Source organism: Canis lupus, chromosome 36, assembly GCF_003254725.2.
Source record: "Canis lupus dingo isolate Sandy chromosome 36, ASM325472v2, whole genome shotgun sequence".
Taxonomy (NCBI): domain Eukaryota; kingdom Metazoa; phylum Chordata; class Mammalia; order Carnivora; family Canidae; genus Canis; species Canis lupus.
The window spans coordinates 27,919,235-27,939,850 of NC_064278.1; the positions used below are offsets into that span (position 1 = coordinate 27,919,235).

General features: G+C 33.3%; 1 long non-coding RNA gene across 2 annotated transcripts in view; it reads left to right on the forward strand.

Moving 5' to 3' along the window:
* Window positions 1-6,855, forward strand: part of LOC112668232 (uncharacterized) — a 35,870-nt gene extending 29,015 nt beyond the window's left edge. For both annotated transcript variants that reach the window (XR_007408720.1, XR_003141593.3), the window contains 2 exons: window positions 5,688-5,919; window positions 6,677-6,855. This is a non-coding gene — a long non-coding RNA (uncharacterized LOC112668232). The remainder of the gene's footprint in view (window positions 1-5,687; window positions 5,920-6,676) is intronic.
* The last annotated feature ends 13,761 nt before the right edge of the window (window positions 6,856-20,616 follow it).

Below are 20,616 nucleotides of genomic sequence, written 5' to 3' on the forward strand. Positions count from 1 at the left end.
TAGAACTGGGTATAGAAAAGTTCCTTACAATTATTTCACCACTAGCTCCAAATATATTGAGGAAGATTAAGACTTTCTGTTCTTTTTTTTAAGACTTTCTGTTCTAACTAATTATTTCTCTCAAGAACTCTTCAAGCATTTATAACCCATCTTTTAGAATTTTTAACCATTCTATACATTAAAGCTCAGTAGCCAGGTATTCATGCCACTTAGAAGTTTTCTTTACTCTATAGCCCAACAACACTCCCATGTCTCCATACCATACTGCTGACCTGACCCAGAACTTGATTGGTTACTTCTTTATATTCAGTGTTAGCCCCATGCACTTTGGGGACATAAAAATTAGAACTATAAAATTTCTAGAATGAAGCTTACAAGACAAATATAGCAGAACATTTTGAGATCTTGAATAGGCATGACATAAACATTGAGAAATATGTGTTATAAATTAAACTCAATCAAAATAAATGCACCTGTTCATTGAACAACATATTTAGCAAAATTACAATTAAATCTCAAACTGTAGGGAAATATTATGTTATATTGGTTATATTAATATATAAACATTTTGATATGTATGTATGTCAAAAGTAGAGTAAACTTAAGCATTCACAATAAGAAAAAATTTCAGTCAAATTTGGCAAAATATTTGAAATGGTATTTTACAAAAGAAGATAAGTGAATGACCAATTACTAAGTAAAAACATACTCAACATAATAAAGCATCAGAAAGTACAAATTAAAAAACTTAATATCTCATGAAATATCTCTCCACACTTACTTGACTAGCAAAAAACAAAACAAAACAAAACAAAACCAAAAACAAACAAACAAACAAAAAACCACAGTGCTAAGTTTTGGCCACAGTGTGGAATAACCACAACACTCAGACATTGCTGATGGAAATGTAAAATGATACTACCATTTGGAAAATAATTTGAATTTCTTATACAGTTAAACACAAACATGTGGATAAGACTGAACTATTCAAGTCATAGGCATTTGCCCAATGAAATTACATCTATACACAAAAAAAATCCACGTACTCTAAATATTTCTTGAACTTTTTTACTCTTGTACATACAACATTCTACTTTGAAAATATTTTCCCAGTGAACTGTTTCTGAAATGTTAATTCTTCATGGGCATAGCAAGTATCTCTTCCTTCTTAAGTAATCCCAGTTTTAATAAGCTAAAATGTCAGCTATTTCCTGTACTCCCATGACACTTGAGATATATCCAAGAATGTTGCTATTATTTTACTAATAAGAGGCTCTGAAACCATGGATAGGGCTTATATGGAAGAACATGTGGTTTTGTGGTTAGATGGAGATTTATCCATTTGAGGAGAGCTCTTCAAATGCCAATATCTCAAGGCCCTTTTAGGCATTCAAAAGATATTCTTTCAGATGACTACCTTAAAAAATTAGACTCTTTTTGTTAACAAAGTGGATGAGAGGTTTCACTGGAAAAATAGAACCCATTCATGTTTTATTTTCAGATTCATACATGTTCTTATTTCTCACTACTAAGTATGAAACTATACTCAAATCATCATTAGATATTAGCTTATATAGCATTAACTATAACCTCAACTCCAAAACACATAGAAACAAACGTAAAAACAATAAATAAACCAACAAAGAAAAAAGTGGGATAAGAAGATTTTTTAAAAAACCAGAAACACTGTAAACAGTAAAGGAAAACTTCTCCAATCAAATATGGATAGCTTTTGTATGTCAGTAATACTCTAGTCAAGTAGTTTTAAAAATAAAGATGAAGAAATTAAAAAAAAGAAAATAACAGCCCATATTTCCAAAATTAAAAAAAATAGCAAAATACTTAGGGTAGTAAGAGACTGTATTGCATTCATGAAATAAAAGAAGTGGGTGTTTTAAAGAATTAATTTAAAGGCTCTAAAAAAGTAGATAGGAAACCCTCAAGAAACACTCATTAGTTTTGGTCAGTAGAAATCATGGCAACAAAAGTAATTTTTAGACAAAGTATAAGAAAATTACAGAATCAATTCTGGAGACATTAGATAAGAAAACTGAAAACAAAGGAAAATATTAAAGAAATAATAAAATGAAACTTTGAAGAACTGAAAGATATTAAAATTTAAAGAAGCCCACTAAGATCTCAGCATTGTGACTGGACAAAATCTCTCACCAAGATGACACAACCTGGAATTTCAAGTCAAAAATAAAAAAGTCCAACGATATTCTGTGTGTGGGTATTGGGTGGCATGCTCTCATATAAGACGAATAAGAATCAGAGTAGCAACAGATATTTCAAAATCAATTATGAATGCTAGAAGACAATGTTCTTTTTAAATTTCTGAGAACACATTAGTCCAGAATTATTCCAGAATTCAGTACTCAACTGGATTATCCATTATTTTTGATAACAGAATAAAAACACTTCCAGACAAAAAGGCAACGGAAATTATGTTTCCCATGTTTTCTTTGGGAAGCCCATACAAAAGGTACTCTTGCATCAAGAACATCAACATCCCCATGAGCACCATCACCAATAACAACAACCAAAGTGCAGAAGAAGAGAACAGAAACCAGGAAATTCTGCAGCCATCCTAAACATCCTCAAAAAGCTACTAGACTTGGAGGAACAAAAATGTTTTCAAAGAAAAGCAGTTATAAAACAGGAAAGGGGTTTTGAAAAAAAGATAAAGCTATGTGGTTAACAACACATGCAAGTAAGAAAATTTAATAGAAATCTGTGTACAACACTGTACTGATAGATAATACTGTATTGTACACTTAAAAATCTTTTAAGAGGGTAGACCTCATGCTAAGTGTTCTTAGAAACAACAAGGTGAAATTTAAAAAAAAATAAAAGGGGGGGATGGTAAACAATAGCAATATGGAATTTTTACCATTGGACAATGTTTGGCATGACATTGACTAATAAATTCAAAGTCAAAACGATATAATTATTAATTGGAAATTTGTGGTAAAGCTATTGATAAAGATATTGTGATAGACTTTAACTTCTGGTCCTTGGCTTGGTAATTGAGACTCAAACTGAGGCTGAGACTAAGAATAGAGTAGTTTCAAGTAACAATTGTTATAGGTCCAGTTACCACCTCCAGGATTTAGTCGGAATAAATTAATCCAATAACAAGAAACTTCAACACAGCTGTTCATCTTTGAAAACATAAGGCTCAGGGGAAAGTAGATTCTATATTCTGGAATTATTCATCAAGGAAGAAGTGCAGCTGTGTTTTGTATCCTCCAATCCAAGAAGAGGGAGTGGGTTTCTTCTCCCCAAAACTAAGGAGTACAGCGATGGTGTAAAGATATTCAATCCTATTTGTCACAAAAGGAAATGAATAGGTGATATCTAAAATTGAGAAAATATTGTGAAGTATACTAAAACTGGTAGGAGACCTAATTGCAGAAAACATGTGTTTGCCTGCTGTTGGGACTACAGGATTGAAGGTTAGGACTGGTGGGAGGCAGCAGGTCAGTATTCTTGTTTTTCATTTATATCATTCAATAATATTTACCTATATAGAGAGAGTAATGCAACAAAAATGTGTATGTATGTGTATGTATGTGTATGTGTATGTGTATGTGTGTGTGTGTGTGTGTGTTTAAAAGGGATGTATTTATGGAAGATACTAAGGAAAAAAAAATGAGCCACTGACTGATGAAGCAGGGCCTTAAAAGAAAGTCCATCCTTGAGAACAATTTTCTAAAGTAGGGTGACATAAGTGAGCTTTAAAAACTACAACTTCTAGGGCAGCCCGGGTGGCTCAGCAGTTTAGTGCCGCCTTCAGCCCAGGGCCTGATCCTGGAGACCTGGGATCGAGTTCCACTCGGGCTCCCTGCATGGAGCCTGCTTCTCCCTCTGCCTGTGTCTCTGCCTCTATCTCTTTCTCTGTGTGTCTCTCATTAATAAATAAAAATAAAATCTTTAAACAAACAAGAAAACTACAATTTCTAATCCCGAGCTGTGTAATTACAGAAAACAGACTTGCTTGATACATCCACATTTGATCTGACTGTAGAGGAATGTTTCTGGATACTAAGATCATAAAACACAGTAAAATACAAAATATCACATTTTCTCATTAAAAAATCAAGAATATACTCATGCGCTGTATTTGCACAAGGAAAAATATGTATCCAAATTCAATATTTAGTTTTGAAATAATTTTATATCCACAGAATTTAAAAAACGCAGTCAACTAGAATATTTGAGAAAAGACCACAGGGAACATTCTGTGGATATGAAAGACCTAAACATTCAATTGTCAACATTAGTCAACCAAGAAAGAAAAAGATGAACATAACATTCCTAAATTGTTGTCTCAGCTTCCATTAATCCAATAATACATGGATGAATTGTTTCCGCTACTAAAATTCAGTTTCTGATTGGTACTTTGTCTTTTTTTCATCATTCTAAGCAATGCCAATTTAAATTATGTGATAGTGGCAATGTAAGTACCTGATGTGTCTAAATGATGAAACACCAATCCTTGCCAAAAATGATAAAGCCGCACAGGCTCAGTATCAGTTATGAAAGCTCCTTTAGTTCCTAGGCTACAAACAGTCTTTTCTTAGCTAAAAAAAATAGCACCAGTTAAGTACAAGATCATTTATAGACTTGAAACCTTCTCATAATGATTTTAAAAATGATTATGTACAGCCTGAAAATATAAAAGATGTGATCCTCATTGTCATCCTAAAATACTTCTATTTTTCTTTTACCTTAGGGTTTTTATATTCTTGCATAATGGTGTTTATGAATATTTAGAATCTCTAAAAGAACTGACAATTGCACTACCTGCAAAAATATTATACATGATACTCATAGAAGAACAAACATGTTTTATCACTGAATATTTGATGATATCAAACAGCAAACCATCATCTGATGAAGTACATATATATCAAGATAGAGTACTTTGGCTCATACGTAGCACACACAGACACTAGATTTAAATGCTTTGTCACTACCACAGATAAGATTTGGTTTCAATCGTGACACTTTGAAGTCATACTTTTAGTTCAGTTTCAATATTTCAAGCTAATATGGAATTACGTGTTTTGTTATGGTAAAATTATAAGTTAATATCTTGAAAAAGGGATAGGAGGCATTAATTGCTATTAACCCGACCTGGTATTAGGCAAATTAACATGGCCTGGAGGTATAACAAAGTATTATTTACATAAATGTATATAGTTCTTTCTTTAAGGTATGTGTTGTTTAGAGAAAGCTGTGGCTTATGTAAGCTATTTTCTATATGTATAAACCTTTAAAATCTTTATCTTTAAGGCTGGAATAAAAGTGTGTCTTACTATCTATTTATATTCCACATGTGTCAGTGAAAATACAATACAAATGTTTCAATATAGATAGTATTAACATACGGAGAAAATCAATGCTGCATTTTCTGCCAAGATTTAATGTAAAAAAACAAAATCCTATAACATTACCTAAAACACTTACCAGTTGCACATGTATCAGAGCCTCCAGCATTACATTACAGTATACAGATTTAGCTGGTCTTTAAAAACTAAGGCTTTTTGTGCCCATGTTTCCAGCTATAAAAAATGATACATTTGTTATTTGAAAAACAATATATGAAAAAATATATATATAACTGAGGAATTTCCAGTTTGGGGTAAGATGAACTAAGCACACTCCTTTATCTCCCACAGAACACGACGGTAACCTTGACAATGCTCGGCCCAGCTGTTTGAGAACTCCGAAATGTGGACAGCAACAGGCAGATTGAACTACAGCACCGTTAATCCAGGTGCTTGAAGACTGGGGGCCAGTTGGCCATCTTTGTGTCCCTTGGCGCCTCCTGGCCTGAGCTGAACTCGGCTGGGAACCCAGACCGGGCACAGTAAGGCAGAACCAGCAACAACGACAAACAAAGCAGTTCAGGTAAAGCTGTTCAGTTCTAGCCTGAGAAGTAAAAAGTGAATTATAAAGTTCACAGAGAGGAAATAACACTTTTTTCCCTCTTTTCTCTCTCTCTCGCACACACTACAGATGGTAGGTAGCCCTGGAGAGGCAGGGGGGTGGTGGTGGCAGCAGGTGCAATGCTGGTGGCCTGCAGGAGCCTGAGTCTAGGCCATGAGACTGCCCCCCTCCCTCCTCTCTCTCCTCCCTTGGGAGCTACAGATTCACAGGGTGGGGTTGAAGCCCAACTGTCTACTCTCTCTGTTTCTGTATCCTACCACCTCTTGGTCCTGGATGGTTCAATAGCAAAAGTAGTTGCTTTCTGTCTTTTACAAGGCAGTGGGGACAAGGGACACAAAGGAAAAAGAGATGAATGCTGGGGAGATTTTAGAGAGAAAGGCTGGACAATCAACCCCATAAAGTAGGGTCTTACTTACCACCTGTGGCTTCCACAGGGAAGCATCTAATCCTAATTAGCATGTAAAAGGCTTTAAGAATGGAAAGAACAGACCTCTGCCCAAGTCCTTTGCCAAACCCTGTGGGGCATCCATGGCCCAGAACTGGATAGCACCTCCAAAGATTTGAAAACCGGACAGGTGTTGGGAGCCCAGTGCAGAGAATGCAGGCTAATCCTTGCAGCTTGGAACAGAATCTGGTGGGTTTCATACTTAAAACATAACTTTTGGCATTTCTCATAGAATTTATTTTATTTTTTTATTTTATTATTTTTTTTTCATAGAATTTAAACAAGACCCTCAGACATCACATTCAAAATCTCCAAGATTGTCCAAATTTACTCAAAATTACTCCAAAAATTCCTCAGAAATCAAAATTCCTTACAATCAATCCAGAATTACCCAGGGTACAACCAACCATGATGTTTATTTCATCTAGCTTGGAAAAAAAAAAAAAGCAAAAGATGACCGAGAGATGTTGGAAGAAGCAGCAATAAAAATTGTGGTCAAACACTTTTGAAACAAGTGTTAAAATGTCAAGTACAGAGAATCTATATGATATAAAGAAGAAACAAATAGTAACTCTGGAACTGAAAAACTCACTGAACAAATTCAGTACCAGATTGGAGATGAGAAAAGTTGGTGAACTTCAAGATAGATCAATGGCATTTATTCCTTTTGAACATCTGGGAGACAAAGGGGGTGGGGTGGGAATGAAAGAAAATAATGACTAGAGCTTCAGGGTCCTATGGGACAACAACAAAAGGTCAAAACTTTGGAGTTCCATAAGAAAATAATAAAGGACATGAAGCTAAAAATATATTTGAAGAAGTAATGGATTGAGAATCTTACGCTTGATAAAAGTATTCATACAGATTCATGAAGCTGAGTGAATCCCAAACAGAATAAACACAAAGGAATGTATGTTCAGATATAGCATAATCAACATTGCTGAGAACTAAAAGCAAATAAAAATACAGAAAGCAGCCAGAGAAAAATGGCTCATTAACTGCAAGGGAACAATACTTTGAATGACTACAGATTTCTCAACGCAAAGCATGGTGGCCAGAAGAAGGGGCACCGCATTTTCTTAAATTGGGAACGAAAAGACTTGTCAAGCCAGAATTCTATATTGAGTAAAAATATTCTTCAGGGTAATGGTGGAATAAAGATATTTTCAGATAACGGAAAGCTAAAAATAGCCTGCAAAATGCTCTGAAATGATTGTTAAAAGAAATTCTTCAGGCAGTAGAAAAATGATACTGGAAGGAATCTTGGAAAGTCAGGAATAAAGTAGAATATAAACTGTAAATATATGGAATAAAGTAGAATATAAACTGTAAATATACAATAAATATAACAGATACTACTTCTCTCAAGTTTTTAACATTTGTGTAAAGTCAAAAACAAATACAACAGAGCCTCATGGGAGTTTCAATATATTTAGAGCCAAAATGGACTACGGCAGCCAAAGGAGGACCGTAAATGGAACTGTATGGTGACAGGTTCCTATATTCCAGTTGAAGTGATAATGTACTGATTCTAAACAAACTGTACGAAGTTATGAATGTATTTGCCATCCCTGGAAGAAAAGTAAAGGGAAAAAATCTTTAGTAGGTAAATAGACAAATAAATCAGGGAACGACCGTATACTAGAATACCAGTCATCGGTACATGCAACAATTTGGATGCAGGTTGATATAGGATAGGTGCCATGATGTGGGTGCATCTCCGAGGTACTCTGATGAGTGAAATAAACCATTTTCAGGAGTTTACATACTATATGTATCAATGGCATTCTGGAAAACAAAGACAAAAACAAAACAAAACAAAAAACTGTAGTCAGAATAACAGATTAGTGGTTTCCAGAAGTCAGAGGGTAGTGTAACCATAAAGAGAGAGCCTCAGGGAGGTTTTTGAGGTCACCAAATTTTCTCTATCAGTATTATGTTCCTGACTGCATGAAATCATGTGTTAAAATTCATAACATTTGACAACAAAAGAAGTCCATTTTGCTGCATCATAATTTCAACAATGAACCAAAACAAAACCTTTTTTATTTTATTTTTTAAGATCCTATTTATTTGAGAGAGAGAAAGAGCATGAATGGGGGAGTAAGCGCAGAGGGAGAAGCAGACTCTCCACAGAGCAGGGAACCCAACTCAGATCATGACCTGAACCAAGGGCAGATGCTAACCCACTGAGCCACCCTAGGCCCCAAAACAAAACCTTTCTAAAAGCATATTGAGGATGTGGGTGATTATTGACTTTTCAAGTTGCCTTATCTTCCATTTTAGTTATCAAAAATACATTAGCTTTTTAATCAACCATTTGCTGAGTCATTTCAAAATAAAAATCAATCACATTAAATCAATCAAAATAAAAATCAATTACATTTTTTGATAAAAAAAGACTTTTCCTTTTAACTACTAAAATAATTGAATGTGTAATTTCAACTCCTCTTTGTTGATCACATGTATTTTCCCTTTTGACATTATTCTAAGAATAACAAGAACTCTGGATAAAATAAAAATGTCATTTCTAATATCTCTTATTCTACACTAAAAAAGTCTATACCCATTGACCAAATTTGTTTATGTGCATGTAAAAAATATTGCAATTCAATCCATTTTGTCTCTAAACAAATGGATCATATTAATGTATAATCTGATGTTATTACAAGAAACTTGAATTTTAATGAGCCCTATTTGATTTGGATGAGTCAAGACAGGCATAACACAATTGAGTCAATTAGCAAGAATTTTGCAATCAATGTTGATTAAGAAAATGGGATGATGGTATGTGCATAATTTGGAGGCATTCCCTGGCTTGAACATTAATATAATGGGATAAACACTGGCACTTTAAAGATCGCACATTGCTCTGAAATGAAACGATGCATATTTTTGATACATGTAAATATTAATCTATATACTTTTTATTATACATGACTGGATATCCATTCAAAGTAGACCTAAGAAAGAAGAATAAATTGTTCTGCTTTCATGTTCCAGTAAAACATAACCATTAAATCTGCTATAGCTAAACATGTAATGAAATAAATCTCGGATACGGCACATAATTATTGTGATTAGATTTTTGTCCTATATGTCACACATGGAATTGTATTTTTGCTTTGGAGTTTTGGTAGTTTTTTTTAATGCAATTTGCACATTATATATGAATGCTGTTGTCACTACAGATATTTTTCTTGTGCAGAAACCAATGTACTTATCCGAAAAAATGTGTTTACAGATAAAATGTATATACATGTTTTCTATTTGCAGAGAAAATGTGTGCATAGGTTCACTCTTTGTTCTTCACAGCATCAACAGTTTTTCTCTTTGATATGTTTACCTTTACTTTACAGGTTGTTTGGGGGGTAATTATATTTTGCCTTCATTAGTGTGCTTTTAAATTATGTTAGCCCATTATCCTATGTCATTTATATTTTTTTGTTAATGATTTTGGGACATTATGTGATTTCATTTGAATGCTGTATGGTATGTAAATTGTCTTTATTTTTTATTTTATTTTATTTTATTTTATTTTATTTTATTTTATTTTAGTGAATTGTCTTTAATAATAAAGCCTTCAAAGTAAAACCATGGTGTTTAAAATTAAACCTCATGCCATATAAAACAGCTAAATTTATATTAATTCATATTAAACAAAGATTTAATAATTTAAAATATTTCAGGGTTATGATACTGAGCCAATGATTTAAAAATTAAATACATAAAACAAAAATATAGATCAGAATAATAAGCTTATTTTGAGGGGATAATGAAGTTCTATTACATAAACTTTGTATCTGCCAAATATCAAATCAGTTCTTGAGTAATTGTTCTTGATCTGATTCCATTTTTATATGTAATTTAGAGTTCATCAACCAAAGTAACTGAAAATCCATTCACATATTCTTTCTACTTATTATTTGAAATCATATTTGCTTCCACAAATATTATGCAGCATTCTGAACACAATTTTGAATGTCATTGTGTGCATTCTCCACATTAACTTCCAGATATGCCAGTATTATCTTTCTCATGTAAAACTGAAATGTTATTATATTTTCTCTGACTTTCTATATAGTGATAATTTTCCTTTTCATGTATTTGTCCGTTAATGAAAAATTATAGTTCATCTTATGCTACATTTAAATAATTATTTTTGGAAAAGAATTCAATCAAGAGTTAAATGCACCTTTAGTATCTTTCTTCTTCTTCTTTTTTTTTTTTCTGAGGACTCTTAGAAAATATTCCTTATATTATTGTTTTTATGAATTTTCTGTAAAACTATGATTTGTATAAAGTTACTAAGAGCTTTTAATAGGACACTTGTTTATCTCTATGATAGGCAGTGGGTTTATTTTAGGAAAGAAGAAAACATTATTTCTGATATAGAATGGAACAGAGTCTCTATGTAATTTGCAACATGCTGAATATTACAAAAAGCGAAGCACAGTGTTACTATGGAAATACACAGGAAATTCGACATAAGAATTCACTGAAGACCACCCCAAAGAATATCTTTTATCTTATTGATGGGATACAGCTAGGTCTCATTTACATATCCACACAATCTAAGTCCTAAATCTGACAATCCTTATATTTTAACTGATTCAGAGCTTTTTTTTAACGTGATTGCTGATATGTTTGGATTAAAATATGTCATTCTGATTTTCAATGTGTTTCATTTGCTCTTTCCTTCTTTTATCCTTTTTTCTACCTTCCTTGGATTTAAGAGTATGTTTGGTTGTTCGGTTTTATCTCCACAGTTATTCATATCTTTTAAAAAATTTCGAAGTTTCTCTAGTTTTATTATATATAAGCTTAAATAATCTGAGTTTCCCTTCAAAGAATATTATACCACTTCACATATAGTATGAAGACCTTATAACAATAATTTTCAATTCCTTCCTCCTATACCTTGGCATATATTTTACCTATACATTCACTGTAAAGACACAATAATTATTCTTGTTTTGTTTTAATCATTCAATTATCTTTTGAAGAAATTAAGCACCGTGATGATTTCATCATCATTTATCCCATTTCAAATGTTCTCTAGCTCTTTGTTTTGACCTAGTTTTGTGTGGCCTACATTATCTTCCTTCCACCTGAAGAACTTCTTTCAACATTTCTTAAAGGGTATGTCTGCTGACAATTTCCTCAGTTTATATTCATCTGAGCAAGTTTATATTTCTGTTGGAATTTTAAAGGATATTTTTATAGAATATTCTTCAAAATTCAGATTGATATTTTTCTTTTTCAACATTTTAACAATTTTATTCCTTCCTATTTTCTTGCTAATGTGGTTTCTCCAGAGAAATTTGATGACCTCTTCTCTTTGTTCTTTTGTATTTAAGGAGTCTTTTTCTCTGGTTACTTTACCCCCATCTCTGGTTACTTTCAATATTTTCTCTGCTTCTCTGTTTTTGAGAAGTTTAAATATGATAGATATGTTTGTTTTTGTTATTTATCTTGCCTTTTGCTTTCCAAGTTTTTTGAATATGTGGTTCTATATCTGTCATTAATTTTGAAGAAAAAATTGCCATTATTTCTCCAAATATTTCTTGTGTTCCATCTTCTCTTTCTTCTTCTGTAATACTGATATTATACATATATCTATACATATATGTTTATATATATATATATATATATGACATTGTCCTATATCTCTTGTATGCTGTGTTCTTTTCTTTCTTTCTTTCTTCTTTCTTTCTTTCTTTCTTTCTTTCTTTCTTTCTTTCTTTCTTTCTTTTTTTCATTTCAGTTTGGACTATGTCCATAAACCTACCTTCACATTTTTTGATTCATTTTCCTCAACTCTTTCAAGTCTATTAATGGGTCTGTTGAAGGATTCTTCATTTCCATCATTGTGCTTTGATTTTTCGCATTCTGTTTTCTTATTCCTTGTCATTTATATCTCACTGCTGAATATTTGTTTGGTTGTCTAACTTTTGCATTAGAGCCTTTAATTTGTAATACTTATCTAAAATTCCTTTAAAAGTCTGATTGTTTCAATAGCTCTGTCAAATCTGTTTCTGGCCATGATGATTATTTTGTCTTCAGAAATATTTATTCTTACCTTCTCATGTACCTCATACATTTTTTATTCAAACCAGAAATGGTGTAAAAGATAGATGATGTACCGATGAATAAGTTTAAGCTTCTAAATGAGCACACCTTGGGACACCTGGGTGGCTCAGTGGTTGAGCGTCTCCCTTCAGCCCAGGACATGATCCCAGAGTCTTGGGATAGAGTCCCACAGTGGGCTCTTTGCATGGAGCCTGTTTCTCCTCTCTCTACCTGTGTCTCTGCCTCTCTCTTGGCCTCTCTCTGTGTTTATTCTCATGAATAAACACATAAAACCTTAAAAAAAAAAAAAGAAAAAGAAAATGAGCACATCTTTCCTTCTACTAGTCTTTTGTGTGAGATTTTCTATTCACCTAGTCAGGAATTTGACGTGGTATGATCTTTTTATTATAATTGTTATTCTCAATGTTCCAAAAGATTCAAATTCCTAAGGGATTCTTATGATTAGAGTATGGGCTATTTGAAATTTCTGCTATATCATTTGTTTAGTTATTTTCACTCTTGACTTTAGATATTCCCTTGAATTTTGTCCCCAGGGAGAACTTGTCTCTTGCAGCTCTGCCAGTTGTATTGTACTGTTACTTTTACTCAGTGCTCTTTTGAGAAATGGTGTATGTGCAAGGAGGGTGGGGTAAGGGGTGAGCAGAGTGGTCTCTAGTGAGAACTCCAATTCTAATTAGGCAATCTAAAACCAAGTATCACTGGTACGGCTCATAAAAATTTCCTCCCCTCATCTGGAGGCAATATTGGGCCTATCATATGTTACTATTCTTGATCCAAAAGCAGAGGTTTTTATTTGGTTGTGTGTGTTATGTTTGTATGTTTTGTTTGTTTATTTTATTTACCTGTTCTCCTCTCTCAGCTATACTGTTTTTCTGTTTGTCATAAATCCATAAAGATTGTTGCCTTTTCCTCTGTAGGTTAATTGTATTTATAGAGGACCTGGATGGCTCAGTGGATTAAGCATCTAATCTTGATTTCAGCTCAGGATCCTGGGATTGAGCCCCATGTGGAGCTTGAGTTCATCTGGAAGTCTGCTTGAGGAGTCTCTCTGCCCTTCTCCCCCCACTCACCCATGCACAAGCACAGGCATGTGCGTGCTCTCTCTTTTCCAAATAAACAAACAAACAAACAAACAAACTCATTAGCGAGGAGAGGTGAGATGGGTCTAGTTAGTTTTGCAGTGGTTGTTGCTCCCCTCATGCAGTCATCCTCATGATGGAAGCTTTCCCTTGATTCTTCCTGAGACTGAATGGTTAGTAAAATATCTATGGGAAAAGCCTGAGAGATGTTGCAAATTCCCCATCCTCTGTCTGTGGCTTCCAGCAATATTCATACTGTCACCCTGGCTTATATCTGACCTTTGGGAATTTGGTAAAAATGACTAGTTCTTTCTACTGATTAATATGACATAAGTGACATCTATTTCAGGTAAGCACATGTTTGGGAAGTGTTTCTACTTGCAAGAAGCCATCTCTCTCCTGATTTTGAATTAGATGTTGGATTTATGATATCAGGTCACTGGTTGGGTCAAGAAATGTTATTAAATGTGTTTGCCCAACTTTTTTTCTGGTTGTGAGAGTGAGAGCAATGTTCTTTTTAGTTATCTACATCTTTAAGCTAAAATGAAGTGTTTATGTTGTGAGAGTTCTATTTCCTAATATAATTATATCTAATTGGAGATCACCTTAAAAAGAAAAGTTTTTAAAGTGATAAAAAGACCATAAAAATTGTTCGATAACCTATATCAATAATTACATTAGATTGAGGGGTTACCCACTTTCCACTCATATTACATATACAACTTTTCAACCCAATTCCCAATCTATTGTCCTTAGTGGGTATTGTGTACAATAGACTGCAAGTCTCCATTTATCAGAAAATACATAATATGCTTTAATAATTATAATGAATAAGGAAATATTTCAGCTACCCACATTTGCTTATTTCACATATTCTGTCTTAGAAAAATGTGTTTTATACAGGGATTTTATATCTTCTGTGGATTACACTTTATTGATCTTGAAAACTTTTAATCAATTTATATTTCATTTTGAAAATGTCAACAAATTAACCATAATCTACTGCTAGATTGTTTTTTATTGAAATTCATGTAATTTATTAAAGTAGCAAGTATCATATTGACCTTTTTAGAAGTATAATTGAGAGATGGCAAATTACTTAAAGCTCTTATTAGATTAAATGTGATACCATATAAAAATATGTAATAAATTAAGATTATTTATTTTTTATTTTACTTAGTATGTTTCCATACTTAAAATAAATCATCAGTGTTTCAAATAGGTTGGAAAATTTCAATTGTTCTTGATTATACATAAACAATCCCAGGAGAATTTTATTTTATACTACGATACTCATTTATTTATAATTATCATACTTAATTAAGTTAATAATTTAAATTATTATTAAAATATCATATGATATTACAATATCATTATTTAAATATCATAATTTAACATGGAGATATAAAGGAATTTAGTATCAATGAGGTGATGGGAAATAAATTTAATTAAATGTTTAATAATTATTTCCAGCAGCCAACAGAGATAGAAAATTTGAATATATTGATTACAGACAAGGAGATGAGTCAGTAATCAAAAAACTCTCAATGAACAAAATCTAGGACCAGATGGCTTCACAGACAAATTCTATCAAACATTTAAAGAAGAGTTAACACCTATTCTTCTCAAACTATTCCAAAAAATAGAAGAGGAAGAAAAACTTCCAAATTCATTCTATGAGGCCAGCATTACCTTGATACCAAAACCGGATGAAGGTACCACAAAAAAAGAGAACTGCAGGCCAATATCTTTGATGAACATAGGTGCAAAAATCCTCAACAAAATATTAGCAAACAGAATCCAGCAACACATGTAAGAAAATAATTCACCATGATCAAGTGGGATTTATGCTGGGTATACAAAGGTGGCTCAATATTCACAAATCAAATCATGTGATACATCACAACAGTAAGAGAAAGGATAAAAAACCATATGGTCATTTCAACAGATGCAGGAAAAGCATTTGACAAAGTACATCATCCATTCATGATAGAAGCCCTCAAGAAAGTAGGTTTAGAGGGAACATATCTCAACATAATAAAGGCCATATATCAAAAGCCCACAGTGAACATCATACTCAATGAATAAAAACTAAGCACTTTCCTGCTAAAGTCAGGTACAAGATAAGGATGTCCACTTTCACCCCTTTTATTCAACATAATACTGGAAGTCCTAGCCACAGCAATTAGACCTTGAAAGAAATAAAAGAAATTGGTAAGAAAAGTAAACTTTCCCTATTTGCAAATGATATGGTAATATATATAGACAACTAAATACCCCACCAAAACACTACTAGAACTGATAAAAGAGTCAGTAAGGTTACAGGATACAAAATCAATGTAGAGAAATTCATTGCATTTCTATACACTAATTATGAAGCAGCAGAAAGAGAAATTAAGAAAATAATACCATTTACAATTACACCAAAAATAATAAGATACCTAGGAACGAACCTAACCAAAGAAGTGAAAGACCTGCACTCTGAAAACTAAAACACTGATAAAAGAAATTGAAGGGAACAAAAAGAAATGGAAAGACATGCCACATTCATGGATTGAAAGAACAAATATTGTTAAAATGCCCATACTACCCATAGCAATCTACACATTTAATGCGATCCTTATCTAAATATCAATAGCACATTTCAAAGAACCAGAACTAACAATCCTAGGATTTATACAGAACCACAAAAGATCCCTAATAGCCAAAGCAATTTTGAAAAAGAAACATAAACCTGAAGGCACCACAATTCCAGACTTCAAGTTATATTACAAAGCTATAGTGATCAAAAAAGCATAGTACTGGCACAAAAACAGACACAGAAATCAATGGAACAGAATAGTAAAGGCAGAAAGGAACCCAACTATTATGATCAATTAATCTTTGACAAAGCAGGAAAGAATATCCAAAGGGAAAAAGATAGTCTCTTCAACAAATGATGTTGGGAAAAATGGAAGCAAATGAAAAAAAAAAAAAGAAAGAAAGAAAAGAAACTGACTACACCATACACAAAAATAAACTCAAAATGAATTAAAGACCTAAATATGAGACATGAAACAAATCCTAGAGGAGAACAGACAGTAATCTCTTTGACATCAGCTGTAGCAACTTCTTTCTAGGCAATTGAAACAAAAGCAAACATAAACTATTGGGACTACATCAAAATAAAAAACTTCTTCACAACAAAGGAAACAATGACCAAAACTAAAAGGCAACTTACTGAGTGGGAGAACATAATCACAAATGATATCTCTGATAAAAAGTTAGTATCCAAAATATCTAAAGAACTTATAAAACTGAACATCCAAAAAACAAATAATCCAATTAATATATGGGCAGGAAAAATTAACAGACATTTCTTCAAAGAAGACATCCAGATGGCCAACAGACACAAGAAACGATGCTCAGCATCATTCACCATCAGGGAAATGTGAATCAAAAACACAATGAAATATCACCTCAAACCTGTCAGAATGGCTAAAATCAAAAACATAAGAAATAAGTATTGGTGAGGATATGGAGAAAAAGGAACCCTCTTGTATTGTTGGTAGGGATACACACTGGAAACTTATGCAGCCATTCTGGAAAAACAGTATGGAATTTCCTCAAAAAGTTAAAAATAGAACTACACTATAACTCTAAAATCACAATACTGGGAATTTATCCCAAAACGCAAAAATACTAATAAAGGGCTACATACACTCATATGTTTAAAGCAGTATTATTTACAATAGCTCAAGTGTCTACAAAAGATGTCACACACACACACGCACACACACACACACACTCAGAGGAATATTATGCAGCCATAAAAGATGAAATCTTGCTATTTGTAACAATATCAATAGAGCTAGAGAGTATATTAAGTGAAATAAGTCAGAGAAAGACAAATACCAAAGGATTTCACTCATATATGGAATTTAAGAAACAAAATTAAAGGAGCAAAGGGAAAAAACTATAGAAAAGCCAAGGAACAGACTCCTAAAAATACTTATTTATTTATTTATTTATTTATTTATTTATTTACTTATTTATTTATTTGAGAGAGAGAGAAAAAGAGAGCAGGGGGAGGGGGAGGGGTAGAGGGTTAGGGAAAAGCAGACTCCCTGCTGAGTAGGGAGCCTGACCTGGGGATCAATCCCAGGACCTGAGCCAAAGGCAGGCACATAACCTACTGAGATACTCAGGTGTGTCTCAGACTCTTAATCATATGGAACGCATACGGTTACTGGGGCGCGGGTTGGTTGGGGGGAATGGATGAAATATGTGATGCGGATGAAGGAGTGCACTTGTCCTGATGAGAACTGGGTGATGTATGGAATTTTGAACCATTATATTGTAACCTCAAACTAATGTAACACTGTATGTGAACTATACTGGAATTAAAAAAAAAAATGGTGTCATATTAGGAAAAAAACAATCATCATTAGTAAAACTAATAGTCATAATGCTCGTGTTCCTTCCATTTGACAGAAAGGCATCAGGTGGTTAATTGTGTGGATTCTAAACCCTAAGTGGATGAGTTCAAATTTCATAGGTAGCTCAATAGTTGCCCAAACTTGAGCAAATTTCCTATAAAAATATCCTGTGTCTCAGTTTATCTTTCAAATTAGGATAATGATAGTATCTACTTGCAGGTTTGTGGGAATGATTAATAATTTAATCCATATCAAGTATTTACAGAAGTCTTGAATAGATGCCATTGTATGGTTGCATCGTCTCGTTTTCTCGACTCTTGAGTACGTTTGATACACTATGTAAAAGTGTTCAGCATCAAGAACAAGGGCTGGTTAACATTCAAAATTAAGTGGTAGCTCAATTCTTAGGAAGTCAAAGTTAGTTTTTCAAGGCGGCAATGAGTGAAATGACTGGTCCTGAATATCACTACCCTTTATACTTTTCTTGCTTCTGTAGCTACTGTCAGCTTCCTTTCCACTGCCAGAGGTGTGGCTTTGCCCTATTACTTTCCAAGATTCAGAAGCTATGATCTCTCCCTCTAACCCCTGCAATGTAAATTAAGTAGGCGGTTTTTAGTTTATGAAAGAGCTACTTTCTATGCCCATTCCTGTATCACTTTACGAATTTCCTAAGTATGCCTCCCCATAAGAAATGCAAGTAATTATTTTGGCCCTTAGTACTTTGTCTCTATGGCATCAGATCACTCTGAGCACTCATTTAATATATATTTATTGATTTAAGAAAAGTTCACTGAACAATCACAATGCATCAAGAGCTGAGGAACATGTTGATTATGGGGAGAAACTTTTGATGAAAGAAAAAGGAAGGGTGCATAACATATGGATTTTAACTTTGTTTTTTTTTTAATCTTTTTTTTAATTTATTTATGATAGTCACACACAGAGAGAGAGAGACAGAGAGGCAGAGACATAGGCAGAGGGAGAAGCAGGCCCCATGCACCGGGAGCCTGATGTGGGATTCGATCCCGGGTCTCCAGGATCGCGCCCTGGGCTAAAGGCAGGCGCTAAACCGCTGCGCCACCCAGAGATCCCGGATTTTAACTTTGTTGAAGCAGTGGAGACTTTATTTTTTAAAAAGATTTTATTTCTTTATTTATTCATGAGAGACAGGGAGAGAACCAGAGACACAGGCAGAGGGAGAAGCAGGCTCCCTGTGGGGAGCCCGATGCAGGATATGACCTGAGCCAAAGGCAGATGCATCAACCACTGAGCCACCCAGGCTTCCCAACTTTATTTTATTTTTTAAAAATATTTATTTATTTTTAGAGAGAGAGAGAAAGAGAGCATGGTGGGGATATTCAGAGGGAGAGGGAAAGAATCTTGAGCAGACTGCCATTACCCCATGGGGGCCCCAATCTCACTGCCCTGACATGACCTGAGCCAAAAATCAAGAGTTGATGCTTAACCAACTGAGCTACTAGGTTCCCTTCAGATTTTATTTTAAAATGGAGAAAAGTAAAAAAAAAAGTAAAAAAAAATAGAGAAAAGTACAGAAAAACATACTAAACTCAAATACATGAATAAATGCTAATGGCAAATATTTAAGTCCTATTTTCTTCTTCTTCAGTATTTTTAAATATAACAACTCAATTACCAACACATTAGAACTTTCCTAGACCCAAGAAATAGCTATATATATTTCTATATTATTTTCAATGCTTACAATTTTATATGTAACTTAAATTATTTATCAACTAAAGCTTTTTTTACCTTTATGTTTTTGACACCTATCTTGATTGATAGCCAGCCTTTGTTGATCTACGAGCTTTGATATCTGCACCAATTTCTAAAGCTTCTATCCTGACTCCTTGAGATCTTACAGTCAGCATCCATTTTGCTCTTCTCCAACTTGAACCCAATCTCTGTGTTGTGGATTTTATTTGTTTGTCCATTAATTCTTCTCAGCTATGGCTTTTAAATTTAAAGACTGCATACTTATTAGTTCAATATATTTGATTGATTGCATGTGGAAGAGGGATTCTTCTTACTATAATCATTCTATCTTACTGCTTAAAATTGGGCATCATTTGAAAATATTTATTGTGGCACCTTCAGGTATATTGAATACAAAATGCATGTTTTTTTAACATGAGAGGTGAAAATGGTATCTATGATCATGTAAATTGTCTACATATATTATCTTCTGCAAAGAAATCAATTTCATGTGTCTGAAAAATAAATACTGTATTAGCAGGAAAATCTCAATAAGGGAAATCAGAGGTGTTCTTAGGAAAAAGTGATGACCTAAATTCTGGAAATGAAATAAATAAGGTTTTCTTACATGTGTACATATCATACACCAAAATGGAATGTTACCTTTCTTTGTAATTTATACATAGCAGAAAATGTTAGCCTCTCAAATGGAATACTCAGAGTTAAAAAGCATGAGGGCTTCAACTAATAAAAAAAATGTTAGATTCAATGATAAAAGTTTTAGCATTTTTATCAAAATACATTAAAAACAATTGTAAAGCATTGGCAACATGATATTCACATCTTTTGGAAAATTCCAACTATGTAAGATAAAACAAGGCTGATTTTGTAATTCCAGAAATGTCTGTTA